The sequence below is a fragment of the Cotesia glomerata genome, linkage group LG9 (genome assembly GCF_020080835.1).
Source record: "Cotesia glomerata isolate CgM1 linkage group LG9, MPM_Cglom_v2.3, whole genome shotgun sequence".
Classification (NCBI taxonomy): domain Eukaryota; kingdom Metazoa; phylum Arthropoda; class Insecta; order Hymenoptera; family Braconidae; genus Cotesia; species Cotesia glomerata.
The window spans coordinates 17,480,019-17,496,646 of NC_058166.1; the positions used below are offsets into that span (position 1 = coordinate 17,480,019).

The 16,628-nt window shown below is 28.8% G+C and overlaps 1 long non-coding RNA gene across 1 annotated transcript; it reads left to right on the forward strand.

Annotated features, from left to right (window-relative positions):
* The first annotated feature begins 4,286 nt into the window (after window positions 1–4,286).
* On the forward strand, window positions 4,287–7,277 carry LOC123271475. Its single transcript, XR_006510881.1, has 3 exons — window positions 4,287–4,504; window positions 4,601–4,996; window positions 7,035–7,277. It is a non-coding gene; the product is annotated as an uncharacterized LOC123271475 (long non-coding RNA).
* Window positions 7,278–16,628: the final 9,351 nt, after the last annotated feature.

The following is a 16,628-nucleotide window of genomic DNA, read 5'->3' on the forward strand; positions in this document are numbered from 1 at the left end:
CTCTTCTCTAACTCACCGACACCATATAACTATCGCGACATTGCTATCACATTATTTATGCTAGGTTATGAGATCTCGCGGCTCGTTACTGAGATTTATTGATCAAACCACAGATATCAAGTCTCATATTAAATAATTAACCTCCAACTTTCTATTCCCCTTATTCGTGCGACGAATCGCCTTTTTTAGGCACTAAAGTTCAGGTTGGGTTGCGTGGAACATGTGGAACAGTCTACGCGCATGCGCGGAGCTTGTTCTGCGCATTTACAAGCTTTGAGCTTGAAATACTGCTGAAGATAACTGTTCCAAGGAAACTGGTTAAAAAAAACGACGACCAAATTGGCCTTGATTAAGAAATATAATTTGAAATAATTTAAAATTATTTGAAATAATTTTAAATAATTAAAATTATTTGAAATAATTAAAAATAATTTGAAATAATTTAAAATTATTTGAAATAATTTTAAAGCATCTGATTTAAATACTATACAGATATACAATTAACATGAAGGTAACACTGAAAAAAAAAAGTATTTTGATAATCAGAATATCAGGTATTTTGGATAATCAAAATACCACGTATTGTGATTATCAAAATATAAGTCAGTTCAAGACCTATACTCTGCACAGTAATACTATAATATATGCGTTGTCAGTTGTCATTGCCATCGACGTTTTAACACTGTTAGTCAGTTAATTTGATTTACGCACTGGTAAAAATAGAATTCAACTAATATTCATGATGTTAGCTTGAAAAAAATTTATTGTTAAACTTTTAATTTTATTTTTTATTTGTTTTGTTAGTTTTATAAGTAAATTGATTTGTGCCAGTAAAGTGAGGTTATAAACATCTAATAGTCTGTTCATTCATCTGACTATAGTAAATTAAAGCTTACTGATAATAAGTATACCTAGGTTTTGTGATAATCAGTAAACTTATTGTGATTATCAAAATATCAAGTTTTCTTAGTAACACAATACCAAGTTTTTTGATTATCAAAAAAAATATTCCTAGTAGTAAAATACTTTTTTTTTAGTGTATATAGAAAATATTTATATTTTTTCAATTACTGATTTTTGATAAGAACATCATTGATGGCAATTCAAAATAAAAATGTAAATTAGAGTATAAGTTTTTAATTAAGGATATTATTACTTATTTACGTATGAGAGAAAATGTTGATAAATAAAATCCTTTTCAAAACCAAAAACCAAACTATCGACGTTTTAACACTGTTAGTCAGTTAATTTGATTTACGCACTGGTAAAAATAGAATTCAACTAATATTCATGATGTTAGCTTGAAAAAAATTTATTGTTACACTTTTAATTTTTATTTTTATTTGTTTTATTAGTTTTATAAGTAAATTGATTTGTGCCAGTAAAGTGAGATTATAAACATCTAATAGTCTGTTCATTCATCTGACTATAGTAAATTAAAGTTAACTGATAATCAGTATACCTAGGTTTTATAATAATCAGTAAGCTTATTGTGATTATCAAAATATCACGTTTTCTTAGGAACACAATACCAAGTTTTTTGATTATCAAAAAAAATATTCTTAGTAGCAAAATACTTTTTTTTCAGTGAATCACTTCAAATCATCTTTCTGAATCTGGGGGATTTCAAGAAACTCATACTTAATTACAATTTAACTTGCAGCTCTTTTTCTTAATGAGTCTCCGGAATGAATTGATATCGTCGAAGACTCGAAAGAGAGTTCTGGTCCAGGTACCAGGTGTAGGTGTAGGTGTTTTGGACTTATTTTTCACGGACTAGTGCCACAAATTTGTCTTTAGTCCGTGGCTCGGGGTGAAATCTCGATCCGGCAAGAACATATACGGACCCAATCAAATTCCCATGATTCCGAATTAGCAGATGCTTTCGTCAGATCGAATGGACGCCCTGTGGCGACCCTCTGTGAGAGAACCCAAGGAATGTAAGCCCCGAGCCTTAAAATATTCACGACAACTATATTAGCCACTCAGATAGGATCGGCATCATACTGCGTCCCGTCCGTCTCTTGGTTAAAATCACCACCTTAACCTAACCAACTAACCACCTAATATAACCATCCTCTTCGGCTATTGGCCAAGGTATCCTGTTCCTGCAATGCCACTCGATCTCATCATTAACAGTCATATAATCCATCAATAACCGGTTAAAAAACCTGACGACGGTTCAGCCTGAAAATCGAGATAAAATCCACAATTTAAATAAAAACTTTAAAACAAATAAATTCAAATTCGTGGAATGCTCGTCGTCGTATATAATTTAATAAACTTTACCTCCTGCTGAGCTTTAAGGTGTGATCGAGCTCGCTCAGCGTGACATTTTAAATGCATCCACCATTTTCTTCAGATTATGTCTTTTTAAGAGCTGGCATTTAATATCCGTGAAAACATAATATAATAAAAACTTTTACTTTTTTAAATTTATATTTATCATTATATTATTATATATATTGACTGTAATAAATGGTCTTGCCCTTAATTACACACCGGACATATATATTATCTTAATATTAAACTTGACCGGTCTCTTCATCAAATAAATATATGGTTACAAACAAACACATTAGAAAAATATTTTCGTGGGAAAGTATGTAATGATTAAAAATAGAAAAAAAGGAAGGATATATATTGATAATCTTTAAATATATGTTAACTGATGACTGATGACGGATGATGTTTGAAAAATAATTTCAAATCAAGACATCAAGATATTTTTAGGTTTGATTATTCGGACTTGTATCCCGATATATATCAGGTCATCATGTATAAATATATTTAAGTAAGTATATTTTTTAATGTTGAGAATTAACATATGAAATCAGTATTATAAGTCTATAAGGACCGAGACGGGAGCGTTTGATTTGCGGCTCGGGGTGTACATAATAAATAAGCCGGAGCACATTATCAGATCCTGTAGCAGACCCCCTGTGGGCTCGCTTCGTCATTATAGCTTCTATAAGCTGATTAGGCGCTCGAATTTTTTCGCCTTGCTATATAAATGCCGTTAATCAATTTTTATATTTATATGTACACAAAATAACAAATAAATTTCTTTAAATATAAGTTATTGAATATATTGTTAGTTGCTTGTGGAAATTTTAAGCTCTTATCTATTCAGGTTTTTGAGATCTTTTAATAAACTGCTTATCTTGTGAAAAAATTAAGTATAAACTAGCAACCTTGCAGTCACTATGTGAACTATAAATAAATAAAATTTTGCTTTATTAAATAATGACTTGTTAAATTGCACTGTACTTTCTTAAATATTAACGTTTTTGAAGATATAAAAGCTCATAATTATGTTACACTCATCAAGAGCTTTCATTTGAGTACTCACATGCATTTTTGATATATTTTTCATATATACATATATGTAATATATACATAAATATATAAAATATATGAAAAATTGATGTGTGTACTCAAATGAAAGGTTTCAATGAATGTAACATCATGATGAGCTTATATCTTTAAAAATATCATAAGTTGACAAAATACAATATAATTTCTTAATTATTGACATTTTTAAAGATATAAGCTCATCCTGATGTTACACTCGTCAATAACTTTCATTTAAGTACCGACATGCATTTTTGATATATTTTTCATATATACATATATATATATAATATATATAAATATATGAAAAATTGATGTGGGTACTCAAATGAAAGGTCTTTATGAGTGTAACATCATGATGAGCTTATATCTTTAAAAATATGATAAGTTGATAAAATACAATATAATTTCTTAATTATTGACATTTTTAAAGATATAAGCTCATCCCGATGTTACATTCGTCAAGAGCTTTCATTTGAGTACCCACATGCATTTTTGATATATTTTTCATATATTCATATATACATATATATATAAATATATAAAATATATAAAAAATTGATGTGGGTACTTAAATGAAAGGTATTGATGAGTGTAATATCGGGATGAGCTTATATCTTAAAAAATGTCAATAGTTCACAAGTTAGAAGTTAATTTCTTAATTATGTATCTAGAGAAAGGTCATTTTCAAATACTGCCTAAATACTTATCATAAATTGACTATTGATGAGAATTATACTAAATTTTAAAAAGGCACAACTCCTGGTCAAAACTTTTCCAACGATACCAAATTCAACCATAAAAACTCATTTTATCATATAAATACCCTGGCCACAAAATTCTGCTTATTCTCTTAATAATATAGATTATTTATTACCACAAACAGTGAATAAAATAAAATAAAGTGTCAATAATTGGTACCACATCGTCAACAATAGAGCCTTAAGTCGTTAAATCTCACGTCTACTGATTTAAAAAAAAAACGAATAGAATAATTACTACCAAGTTCGATAAATCGATAATCCTTTTATTCCACCTCTTTGTAAGTTGTATTAATTTAAATAATTCTTATTAGTGTCAAAGGACAATAGATGCCAATAAATCATTAATTCAAACAGTGACGAGTGGGTGGAGAAGTGATAATCTGCAGGTGAGTATGACAATCGTCAGAATAAAAACTCCCATTTTTATAGGACCATCGTACATCGTACTTACAGCAAATAAATTTGCATTTATATACATGCAGATTATCTATTTCATTTGTCTGGCTAATGTTGGTCTCAAGTCTCAACAGAAACAGACGCGTGGGAAGGGGCTATAACCCCGTATACGGATATACCACAAACAAGCTTATCCCAAAGCCTAAAGTTTGTAATTCTGTACATAAGGTCGGTACTGGTCAAGAAAATCTAAAATCATCCAGTTAACTTTGTCCATAAAATAAACCGCTCTTTAGTGAACGAGCCGCTAAGTACTGGACAACTGACAACGTCAATGGAATTAAGGCTTGAGGGTGGAGAAGTACTGCTTTAAGGCCTTGAAGTATTCTTTGGCCAATGAAGAACATCATGGGTGTTCCTAAATTCATAACCATAAGGTTACTGAATTCTCTTGTTGATTTAAATACCATCAATACAGCTAAGTAAGTTATTTCAAACTACTAAATCCAGATAATCCCTCGGAAAACATAAACCATTTAAAAATAAACTGCATTTTTTTTTTCTAAATCTTCTGGACATTTTCCGACATTGGGTAGAAAATTTTACATACTTTGCATTAATCAATACAATACAATTTATCTATAATCTAAAACGTGATGAATACATAACCCCTTACATACGTGAATTAAATTGGTTATCAATTAAATTTAGACGTCTATATTATTTAGTTACTTATTTTTATAAACTATTACAAATAGGAAAATCTAATTATCTCAGAAAACTATTTATTGAAGATGAAGCTATTAGACGCTTTTAAAGGCTGGCAAAAATGAACAATGTAAATTTTGAATTACCGAAATATTCTACTTTCTCTCTAGAAAACTATTTTGTAGTTACTGCAATACGATTATGGCAAAATTTTACTGCAGAAATTGTATATGTTAGTAGTTTAGAAGTATTCTAAACAAAGATGTTCGATTATCTACTTGAACTTGATTTTCAGTAGTTTCCTTGTTTTAAATTGGCTTGCTTAGTCATTATTGATGTTATGTATTACAAATTAGTAAATTTGTGCAATTATATTAATTAGATTCAAAGTCACTATTCAAAAATTTTAAGTTTATGTAGTCAAATTAATATACTAAAAACATTCTGCTACATCCGAAATAGAAGGTAGATTTCACTAAATAAAATTCTTGATAAAATGACGAACATAAGTCGATTGTACTACACATTGCCTAAAAATGGTTCAATTGCACTCTTAACTTTGAAAAAATAACTAAAAATGGTCAAAATGTCAATATTATAAACGTCAAATTTAAGGTGATTTCATGAGCTTCCACATAAATTTATCAAAAATTAGCAATCTCTTTTCAATCGAAATTTATATATCAATGAAGTAATCAAAAACGTGATTTTTACTATTTTGATAGTTTTGGGGAGCTATCATTTCTAAACTTATTAACGAATTTCGCTCATTTTAGGGCTCATGCAAGCTAATTGTCCAAGGAATCTATATACTAAATTTCGTTAGGATATCTGTTAAGAATTCTCGATAGAATAACATTCATAAGTCGGTTGCACTACACATTGTCTGAAAATGGTTCAATTGCACTCTTAATTTTGAAAAAATAACTAAAAATAGTTAAAATATCAATATTATAAACGTCATATTGAAGGTGATTTCATGAGCTTCCACATGAATTTATCAAAAATTAGCAATCTCTTTTCAATCGAAAGTTATACATCAATTAAGTGACCAAAAACATGATTTTCACTATTTTGAAAATTTTAAATGGCTGCCATTTCTAAACTAATTGATCGATTTTGCTCATCTTCAAACTTGTTCAAGGTAATTACCCAAAGAATATGTGTACTGAGTTTCATCTAAATCCGTTGAGAATTGTAGACGCTATCGTGTTCACAAGCCGGATTATATTACATAAATATATAAACTTTTGAACCAATGGTAATTTTGAGCCTTACTCGACTATATAAGAGATAAAATGACAAAATTTTGTGTGAATTCTGACACAAGGGCCAATGCAATAGATATAGATTTATATGAAATCTACCTAATAATATATCTATACACTTATGTTACATTAAAATTTATTAAATTAGTTATTGTCTAAGGTCTTTTGTTAAAAATTATGTAAAATTCTTGATATTCGGCTAATTACCTTTGCATATTCAATAAACACAATACAATACAATACTTTGGTCTGAAAATTTAAAAATCAATTTATAATTTCAATTAAAAATTTTTAGTAATACATCTTTTATTTAATAACTTGTTTATTTTGATTAAACTTACGAAATTTTACGATTTTTCATTTTAAATCGTTTATCGTCAGCTTATATCCTGTCTCGTGACAGGATTTAATGTATATATAATCCACCGTGTGCATAAAAGTACTTAGCTTTTAATATTAATGTCTCTCGGGAATCCTTTACAAGGTTTATAGCGTTCTATCACTCTCCCCTCAGGAAAGTTAAATGATACCCCTTTTTTACAAGCAGGGACTCTCAACCATTTCAAAAATTATCCTGCGAAATAAGAAATTGATCGACGGAATATCGACGAAATTGCCGGTCATTTTTCACACTAAATTTATTGCTCAAAATATTAGCGCTTTGGATACATACACACATAAACACATATAATATATAATATGAATACCTACCATATACCAGTTTATCATCGGCATATCACACGGTCATCATTGAGATTGGTGTGAGTATTTGACGGGCTGTGTTTTCGCATTCGGGTACATGAGCACCGTTAAACCCAGGAGGGAACCTCATCGCTGCTGCCAGAGCTCCATGAATCACACCCTCGTTAACTCACACGCTCGCACCATTGTAAATCCTCAACAATATTACACACTGATACTCAGTTTACTACAGCGGTTTTTTCGCCAACCTGTACAGTATTTTACACGTATTCGCAAAAAAACCTTCTCATCTTGGATCATTCCAGAGTTTTCAACCCTCTTTATTTACTCGCTTCTTTAACTCGACTCCTCAATGTCGCTGTAAATAAAATATATTATTATAAATTAGTAAAATAACTGGCGAAACTATAACTTGGAATAGTTACCAATTTACAAAAAAAAATTAACTTAAATCAAGAGGAAAATTCTTGAATCAAGTAAAATTTACTTGAACCAAGAAAAATTTTTTGGTTTAAGAATTTTTCAACTCAAACCTAGAAGATGAAATTCTTCAAAATTATTTACTTGAATTAAAGTTAATTTTTGTTCTGTGTACATACACAGAAAGAAAAATTTCTTGACTGGAGAACAAAATTCTTGGCTCAAAAAAATTTTCGGGTGCCTGAAGGAAGACTAAATTAAATTATATTAAATTAAAAAAGAAATTTTTCATCAGATGATTTTTTTTCTCGAAAAAATTTGAACTGAACAGTTTTAAGATAACTTTTTAGTAAAAATTCTATTAGCTTACTAATTTAGATTTACAGTGTCAGATTATTACACAAGTAATGACGTTAAAGTTAGCAGACACTTGAGAATTTTTCAATTTAATTTAACATTTAACAAAAAAATTATTTTTAAAAAATTGCATTTTTATTTTTCTAAATTTCTACATGTTAATTTTTTTTGCCATAATTTATTTGTTAAAAAATTATTAAATATATGCTAAATTAATTTTTATTACAAAGTATGTACACAGAAAAAAAAATTTCTTGACTGGAGAACAAAATTCTTGGCTCAAGAAAATTTGTCGGGTGCCTGAAGGCGAAGACCGAAGTTGTGTTAGCTGAAGTAAAAATTTTTCTTTAAATTCTATTCTTGGTGGAAGTCATTTTTTCTTAATTCTATCATAAATACTTGATACAATAAATTTTTGTATTTGATTAAGATTTTTAGATACTTTAGGGAAGCAACGCTACCTACTTCAGCTGAGAAAAAAATTTTTTCACCTTGAGAAAATTTTTCTCGAGAATATTTGATACCCATTTTCTATTATTTTAGCGTGCAATTATACATATTGGATGAAAAAAATTATGAAATATTATTTGATCTTCCCATTTGACATGTTAATCAATAAAAATATTAATGAAAATTTATTTCTATCTTTATATTTAATTTTTTGGAGCAAGAGAGAAATTTTCTCAAGACAAGAAAATTTACTTCTATCAAGAACTAAATTTTTTTGAGCAAGAGGCAGAATTTTCTCAAAACAAGATTTTCTTGACTTAAATAAATTTTCTCGGATCAAGGTACGTATTTCTTAAAGCAAGAAAATTAATTTTGTTAGAATAAGTGAAATTGCTTGTCAAAAAAATTTTTTTTTTCTCAAGAAAATAATTAGAAAGAATATTTTCTTGGCTCAAAACCTTTTTTTCTGTGCAACAAAAATTTCTTAATTTAAGAATTATTCTACTTCTTCTTTAAAATTATTTCCTTAATTAAAATAAATGTTTTTTGTTTGTACCCTGTGGACTCCAAAGAAGATTACTTTTATTAAGCTTGATCAATACTCGCATCTTCATTAAATCGATACACATCGAAAGATCGATGAATATAAATATAAAAATACGAATACTTGTTAATTTAAAATAGTTATTTTTTTATAGGCTAGCGCAGTGTAAAGGGAAGCAGAATGTCCGCCCCTCGTGTTTGCCTTGGGGATATTTCGACACGAATGATACATACACGTACTTAAGAATATGCGCGAGGGTTGGTGGAGGCGTGGTACAGTGCTCAGTGTTTTAAATCACCTTTGCCGAAAAGTGTATGCACATGTACATTAAATTCCTCAAGGATTTATTTATTTGTTTATATTTTTTATTTGCTGATGTAAGATGTAAGACAAAACAAAGGAATAACTCTTATAATAAGAATCTGAAGAAGAAGAAAATAATAATTTACTTTTATACCGAAATAACAAATAATAAACATCGAGTTGCAGACTTACCAATTGGTAAGGTGGAGGTGAAGATAAGATGGCTAATGAAATCGAGAGAGATCAAGTGCACCACAGTCGGTATAAGGCCACTCAACTTGTTAACTCAAGTGGGTTGCAATGTTGGTATAGCGCAAAACATAGTCAGTGATGAGCGTCATTATCCCCACTATTTCAATACTAGTGACCGCGTCGGCCATCTTGGTTCCACCTGAGTGCTTCAAAACAGTTTAACAGTGACCATTCGCACCAATGTATCCACAATATACGCACACCTTATAGTTATTGCCTCCCCATCGCGTGTCGATAGACGCATTACCAACTTAATTAATTAACTCATTATCACCTTCGCCTGGTGAGCAGCTACTTAATGAGCTCCATAAACTTGATGACAAAGAGCATTACACTTTCGCAGTCTCTTATATAACTATCTTTCAATATTTATATACACAAAAAAAAAATTACTTTGATCAAGTAAATAATTTTGAAGGATTTCTTCTTAGTTTGAGTTGAAAAATTCTTAAACTAAGAACTTTTTCTTGGTTTAAATAAATTTTACTTGATTCAAGACAATGAACTACTTCAAAATTATTTTGTTGGTTCAAGAATTTTTCTCTTGATTGAAATTAAATTTTTTTCAGTGTAATATAAATTATTAATTTAACTAGCAACCATGCAGTCACTATATGTGACTGCCGTGATTTGCGAACTATAAATGAATAAAATTTTGCTTTATTAAATAATGACTTTTGTTAAATTGCACTGTACTTTCTTCAATATTGACGTATTTGAAGATCTAAGCTCATCTTGATGTTACACTCATCAAGAGCTATCATTAGAGTACCCACATGCATTTTTGATATATTTTTCATCTATACATATATATAATATATATAAATATATGAAAAATTGATGTGGGTACTCAAATGAAAGGCCTTGATGAGTGTAACATCGGGATGAGCTTATAACTTTAAAAATGTCAATAGTTCTCAAGATACAAAGTCATTTCGTAATTATTGATATTTTTAAAGATCGCGAAGCTCATCCCGATGTTACACTTATCAAGAGCTTTCATTTGAGTACCCACTTACATTTTTGATATATTTTTCATATATACATACATATAATATATATAAATATATAAAATATATGAAAAATTGATGTGGGTACTCAAATGAAAGCTCTCGATGAGTGTAACTCCAGGATGAGCTTATATCGTAGAAAATATCGTCACTAGACAAAATACGACGTCATTTCTTAATTATTGAAATTTTTAAAGATATAAGCTCATCCCGATGTTACACTCATCAAGAGCTTTCATTTAAGTACCCACATGCATTTTTGATATATTTTTCATATATACATATATATATAAATATATAAAATATATGAAAAAATGATGTGGGTGCTCAAATGAAAGGTCTCAATGAGTGTAACATCGGGATGAGCTTATATTTTTAAAAATATCAATAGTTCACGAGATATAAGGTCATTTCTTAATTACATAGTCCTATACTACGATACTTTGCCTAAAAATAGGTTAAAATAAAAAAATTAGAACAACATTGAAAAAGAAATGAAAGATTTCTGCCTCGTTCTAAGTCTGCAATAAACAAAAATAATCTACTTATACAATTTAAAATATTTCAGCTCTCACCTCTATTTTTCAGCATCAATTCCCAAAAGTAAGGTAGTAGTAGCGTTAGTTTGTTTAAGCTGATCGTCATTTCCGCCATTATCGTTATTCTTCTTCTTGTTCCTCTTTATCGCGTTATATTTTCTTATTATCCATCGGCAATATACTATACTACCCTTAGGATATTTCCCATCTCTTCCCAGCTATCTTATTTTGTTCTGTTCCCTTTGGTTAATACAACACTAACCCATTGGTGAGCGTCCTCAACGAGCAGCTCAACGCGATTTAACTCGCGCCTCTTATTATCTTCTCTCTTTTCTTCTTTCCTCTTACGTTGGTTCATTTGTTTATCGCCTTGGTTTATTACCGGCAATTTGGCGCTCGCTCGCGCCAGGATAATTTCATATTGGTTTTCTCCCTTCTCCATCCATACTTCTCCTACCTTTACGTTGTATAATAATACCTTTCATTTCTTCACCAAGTTTTTAGTCCGCAGTCTATAGTTTCTTGTTTGTATATACCTGCTCCACACACAACACATACAAAATATATTTATATATATATAAATAAATATAACAAGTTTAAAATGTGCCTGGACAAGTTTTGGGGCCTCTCATAATTATTTAAATGATAAATATCCAGATCTCTTTTCATGTCTCACACATATTTTTTTATAATGAACCCAAAGAAACACGTTCCATATTATTTTAGTCTTTCTCTTTCTTCTTTCCTCTTTTCTTCTCTTCATATATGTATACGGTGTCTGGTGCTGTAAATTAACGAGATGACATGTCGATGACATTTATCAGGATAAGAAGTATATATAGCTTTGAGTTGTCGCGTTCTGCTTTAAATATAATTGCCCTGGTGAGAAAACAAAGGGATGATACACGAGGTGTGTGTATTAACGTTATCCTTATCCTCTACAGAAGCTGTTTAGAGCCTCATATATATATACTTACACAAATAAATAAGTATATATCCTCATACTTTTGAGGTTGTTGCTTTTGGGTAGCTTGTTTGGGTATCTAACGATATCAGGATAGAGCCGTCAGAGCTGCGGGAGGCTCACGGGGCTGCAGCGCCCCACGGGGATTCTGTTGACCGTCATCTTGGTTTTATATTAAACCCAAAAGAATAATAACAGCAACAGCAAGACCAAAAGTTTACCAATTTATTTATTAGGCGAATTCATTAACCACATGTGTCAGCCTCGCCACTCATACCATACCAAGTGATATCTTCATCTAATAAAAAATTAATGAGATTCAAATAAACTAGCAACCTTGCAGTCACTGTGTGACTGCAGTGACTTATAAAATATAAATAAATAAAATTTTGGTTTATTAAATAATGACTTTTGTTAAATTGCTCTGTACTTTCTTAAATATTGATGTTTTTAAAGATATAAGCTCATCCCGATGTTATGCTCATCAAGAGCTTTCATTTGAGTACCCACATGCATTTTTTATATATTTTTCATATATACATATATATAATATATATAAATATATGAAAAATTGATGTGGGTACTCAAATGAAAGGTCTTGATGAGTGTAATGTCAAGATGAGCTTATATCTTTAAAAATGTCAATAGTTCATAAAATACAAGGTAGTTTTTTAATTATGTTAAATTGCACTGTACTTTCTTAACTAATGAAGTTTTTAAATATGCATTTTGATATATTTTTCATATATACATATATAAAATATACAATATGTATAAAGTATATAAAAAATTGATGTGGGTACTCAAATGAAAGGTCTCGATGAGTGTAATATCGGGATGAGCTTATATCTTTAAAAATGTCAATAGTTAAGAAATGACCTTGTATCTCGTGAACTATTGACATTTTTAAAGATATAAACTCATCCTGATATTACACTCATCAAGAGCTTTCATTTGAGTACCCACATGCATTTTTTATATATTTTTTATAAATTCATATATATATATAAATATATAAAATATATGAAAAATTGATGTCGGTACTTAAATGAAAGGTATCGATGAGTGTAACTCCAGGATGAGCTTATATTGTAGAAAATATCATCAGTAGACAAAATACGACGTTACTTCTTAATTATTGAAATTTTTCAAGATATAAACTCATCCCGATGTTACACTCATCATAAGCTTTCATTTGAGTACCCACATGGCCATTTTTATATATTTCATATATATGGTATTTGTGAAATATATAAATATATAAAATATATGAAAAATTGATGTGGGTACTCAAATGAAAGGTCTCGATGAGTATAACATCGGGATGAGCTTATATCTTTAAAAATGTAAATATTTCACAAGATACAAGGTAATTTCTTAATTATGTATCTAGAGATAAATTTTCTACTACAACCTAAATACTTATCATCATAAATTGACAATTAACTCGAATGATATAAAACCTTTAAAATATAGATTAAGCTATCAAACAAAATCACTCCGTGAAATATAACCGTGTAATGCCAGGTTTAATTATATCGATACTTGCTAGTTGATAGTTGGCCATTGGGTGTGTTATTGGTTATTGCCTTGATATTCAGCTCGCAGTAAAATATTAAGATCTTTAGAGAAAATTTCTACATATATACATATGTGTTTTTGTTTGTTTGTTTAGTTGTGTGTGTATATATAAGACCGTTATGTTCTATCGTTGGATGCGTGGGCGTCTACGAGGCGTCGCTTTAACGTTTCGCATAAATTCTGAATGGACATACGAGTGGAGAGTAAGGATAATACACGTGGGGGAGAGAACGTGTAATCGAACTAAAGGGAGGACTCATCGTCTTCTCCAATTTCTCTGTAGTAAACGTCAAGCCAATAAACGTATCTCTAAGTTAAAAGTCAACACCGGTGCGCAAGGCTATTTATTTAAAAGATTATTATTATATTTTTTTATGGTATTTTTAGATTGCTAAATAAACAACACATTAAGTTATGATTCCAGGTTTGCTTAATTTAAAACAAGTCTACTATATATACTTTAAGCCGAGTTTTTACTTGTTAAATAGAATATAAAATAGTATTAACCACTCACGACGTTTATTTATTCATAAAAGTTACTCTTAATGCTCCGGTTTGAGTTATTAAATTGTTGGATAATTATGACTAACATCCAGATATTTATTTATAATATAATGTTATGGCTATATTTATGCCTACGTTACATATAATACTTACATGTATATTTATTTGTAGGCTTTAATTCTAGGCCAAAGTGGTTATAATCTTGCTATTATAATTATAATGTTTTAATGAGACGCAAAGTGTGCAGATACATAGTGTGTAGTTACATTACATTACACATTGGAGAGTCCACAGGCAACTAATATAACACCGATAAATAAATATAAATAATCCGTTTTCATTGTATACCAATGGGCAATGCACGCCGAGACAACCAAACCATAAAAGCATTTATCTTCTCTGACACTGTGTTTATTAAAAATAATGACTCGAGAGAGTTACAAGTTAAGTTATTCTCTCTTAGGAGTTAGGACCGTACTCTTTCTCCCCTTCGGGCTCTAAGCTGGCAAATACGATTGACAAGCTTTGTAAAAAGTAATGTAAACTTAACATACTTTTGTACACAGAAAAAAAAATTAACTTGATTCAAGAGAAAAATTCTTTAACCAAGAATATAATTTTGAAGAGGGTAATTGTCTTGAATCAAGACGATAAATTCTTGAATTAAGTAAAATTTCCTTAAATCAGGAAAAATTTTCTTAAACCAAGAACATTTTTTTTTTCTTTGTGTACACTCTACTCTATTAATAAGTAAATCTTATATTTGGACGGTAATCGGCTGCCCAATTTTAAAACACAGCAACTGCAAAGAATTTATACCTGATTTTTTTTCCAGTATTTTGCTGCATTTTTTATAACTTTTAGACCTTAATTTCAAGTAATTTTTCTTACAAATATTTATATTCAAGTATTTTCTATTATTAAATCAAATTTTTTATCAATTTGGCGCGCAAACTTTTTTTTTAATAAGAAAAATTTTTAAAAATCTGATAATTTTGTGTAAATTTGATATTCTTCTTTTTTATTTATAATAGATGTGATATAACCAGAAAGAGAACAATTTTTAATGAAAATTAATGAAAAGTAAGTTAGCCGACATCTGAATATTTTTATAATTTTTTTTTATTGAAAAAATTATTACAAAAAAATTAATTTGTAAAAAACTTTAAAAACTGTAACTGAAATTTTTAAAAAATATTTTTTTGTTCTAATTTAATTATTTTAAAAAAATTAAAAACGTTGACTAGTTTTAGTATTATCAAAATTAAATTAGCCAACATCTAAAAAATTTAAGAATTTTTTTTATTGAACAAATTATTACAAGAAAATAAAAATAAAATTTAATTTGTAAAAAACTTGAAAAACTGTAACTGCAATTTTTAAAAAATATTTTTTTGTTCTAATTTAGTTATTGAAAAAAAATCAAAAAAACGGCGGCTAACTTTAGTATTATTGAAAATTAAGTTAGCTGACATCTAAAAAATTAAAAAACTTTTTTTTATTGAAAAAATTATTACAAAAAAATAAAAATAAAATTTCATTTGTAAAAAACTTAAAAAAGTATGAGTGCAATTTTTTAAAAATATTTTTTAATCCTAATTTAATAAATGAAAAATAATCAAAAAATTAAAAACATTGGCTAACTTTAGTATTATCAATTTTTAATAATATTCATAAAAAAAGAAGAATATCTTTTCTTCTTTCTTAAAAAATATAAATTTGTTAATTAAAAATTTATTTTATTAACCTAAATAGATCGGATTTTGAACGTAAATATTCCACATTTTTAGCGTAAATTTTTCACATTATGAGCGTAAATTATTCGCATTTTTACGGTAAATGTTCCGTAATGTTTCGATGAAAAAACTGACCAGATGAAAAAACAACTGAAAATATGCTGAAAAAATACTGCATTAATACTGTATAACTGTGACATTTTTTTGGCACTTACAAAACCGCTAGAGTAGCAGTTGCTTCACCATTTAAAAATTTTTTTTTAACAAATAAATTTGTTAGATTAATTTTCATATCAACTTATAATTCATCCCAAAATTTTGACACGATTGAAACATTTATCATAGAATTATTCCGTCCTCTAAAATTTGTATTCCAAATATCAAAAGTAATTTGTTAACCAAACACGTTTATTTTTCCAGCTCTTTTCTCTGACTTTAGACCTGGATCTTTGTATTTTTTCATATTATTATAGTTAACATGCCTCAAAAACTCACTGTCAAGGAGATTCCTAGAAATACATATCTCGCTGGGGACATCTGGATGTTAAACCCAAAGTCGTCCCGTTTTTTTCACATCCTTCGAGTCACAGGATCATATCTATCTTTTAATTTTAATTTTAACATTAATTTTCATTAAATAATTACTTAGGGCCAGTTTTTCACTCCAAGATAAAATTTTATCCAGGATAAAATAATTATTGCCAGTATATTTATACATATAAAATATATATAGATATATTTTATCATTGAATAAAATTTTATCCTGGATTGAAAAA